At 38.5% G+C, this 2,143-nt stretch overlaps 1 non-coding gene across 1 annotated transcript; it reads right to left on the bottom strand.

Annotated features, from left to right (window-relative positions):
- Positions 1-765: 765 nt before the first annotated feature.
- LOC111902043 (small nucleolar RNA R71) lies at positions 766-871 on the bottom strand. Its single transcript, XR_002853658.1, has one exon. It is a non-coding gene; the product is annotated as a small nucleolar RNA R71 (small nucleolar RNA).
- Between the last annotated feature and the right edge of the window lie 1,272 nt (positions 872-2,143).

Raw genomic sequence — 2,143 nt, 5'->3', positions numbered from 1 at the left:
GATCTTTACCACGTCGTGGTGGCCAGTCAGTAGGCAATTTTTAGTTAGTTTTTGTTTAGATTTACATTTTTATTTTGGTTTTTATTGCAGTTCATGACCCGAGGATCCAACACATCATTGGTGCCACTGCTTGAAGATCCTGAGTCAGCCCTTCACAAAAATACGAACAAGGATGAAGGAGTAAACCAAACACCAAGGAAGACACCTTTCAAAGATCTTAAATGATTATTTAGAAAGAAGAAAGGGAAGAACGTGGGTGAGTCAAGTATATCTTCGAAGGACAAAAGTAAGGTTGAAGGTTTTGATCTTATACCTAGTCCACAAGAATCTGAACCCGAGTTTGAACTAGAAAAGAGTGAACCCAAAGACAAGCCAGAAAATGAAATGGAAAACATTGCGAATATCTCCATGGCAGCATACAAGAAGCGAATCAGAGACGGTGTTGGCCACGGTTTTGTACAACCTGCAATTCCAGCAGCAACAACATTCAAGTTAAAAGGACACATTCTTACTGTGCTGAAGGATGTACCATTTCTGGGACGGATCATGAGGATGCTTACAAACACTTAGATGAGGTCAATGTCATTGAACTATTTTAATGTCCCGGATCTTCCTAGAGAGACAGTCTTGTTAAGGATGCTTCCCGTCATTTTTAAGGGAGCTTCGAAGGATTGGTTGAAGGCACTTCCACCTGGTGCAATTACTACTTGGGCACAGATGCGTGAGAAATTCCTAAAACAATTATGCCCACCATCAAAGATATCTAAACTCAAGAGGGAAATAACTAACTTTGAGCAACAACCAGGTGAGTCACTTGATGAGGCATGGGAGCGATATAAAGGTTTACTAAGAATGGATCTCAAAATGACCTTAACATACACAAGAAGTGTCTATATTCTATGACGGGGTGATGTCATGACGAGGCAACTCCTTGATTCCCACAGACTGCTTACTAAGAAAAATCTTGGCGAAATTAAGGAGTTAATTGAAGAATTCTCCAAGCATTCTCGTGAGTAGCATAATCCAAGACATGATGGGACAAGGGTAATTGGTAGTGAAACATCAAAAGACATGGCTGTTGTGCTAGCAATGTTGAATACTATGGACCAGAGGACGACAAAGATGGACCAGTCAATTTATGCAATTAGAGTTGGATGTGAAAGATGTAGTGGTCCACACTGATGGGTTTTGAGCAATTATAACACTCCTAAGTGTACATGCAACCCTAGAAAACCTTGGATCTATGTTTGTCTAAGATACATGCAAAATACTTTTTCCAAGGTTCATAAACCTATCTAGCATACATCAGGAACATTATAATATAAAAGATAGCTAGAAACACATACCTTGTTGTTGTTATGATTCCTTGAAACCTTGAGAGCCTAGCACCCCAAGTGCGATGCCTCAAATGCTTCACACAACACCAATTGCTTTGGAATAACTTTGAGAGAATGTGTAACACTCAAAAATCGGTCAAGCCCTCTTGTCACTATGTGTCGTGGATTTTGGCGAGTATGATGTTCTTTATATAGTGTGTCACATCTAGGGTTACACCATATAAATGTTAATGTGGCATGACTCTTCATTTCCATGACCCATGGGTTTGTACCTCCCATGGAGCCTCCATGGAGCATCCAATGGGTTTAACCCAACTTGATTATCCATGGAGCCTTTTAGCCCACTATATAAGTTATGGATGATTTACATAATCAACCCATATATTTAATTAGTCACCATTTGATCACTTAATTAATTGTAGATTAATTCTTGATCAATACTAATTAAATAATACTATTAATATATTAGAAATTATAATATATTAATAAACCATAAGTGTTAATTCTCTCATTTAGTCTATCCATATGCATGATGCCATGCAACCCAAATGGATCATGCCGAGTCGGGTCAAGTACATACAAGAAATAGTTATGGACTTAGACACCTTATCTAACACACACTTGACTAAAGACTGCTACTTAGATGATAATGGGAACAAAAAGGCTCAAGTTTGCTGCTCGAGTGGAGATAAATATGATGAGGACTGGAGAAAACCAAAGAAGGAGTGGTTTCCATATGAAGAATACAATAAGCAAAAAGAAGAAAAATATAGGCAGACCGATCGAGGCTTCTACCAAAAGAAACA

The sequence above is a fragment of the Lactuca sativa genome, chromosome 8 (assembly GCF_002870075.4).
Source record: "Lactuca sativa cultivar Salinas chromosome 8, Lsat_Salinas_v11, whole genome shotgun sequence".
In the NCBI taxonomy this organism is placed as follows: Eukaryota; Viridiplantae; Streptophyta; class Magnoliopsida; order Asterales; family Asteraceae; genus Lactuca; species Lactuca sativa.
This window is presented reverse-complemented; position numbering and strand designations above follow the sequence as displayed.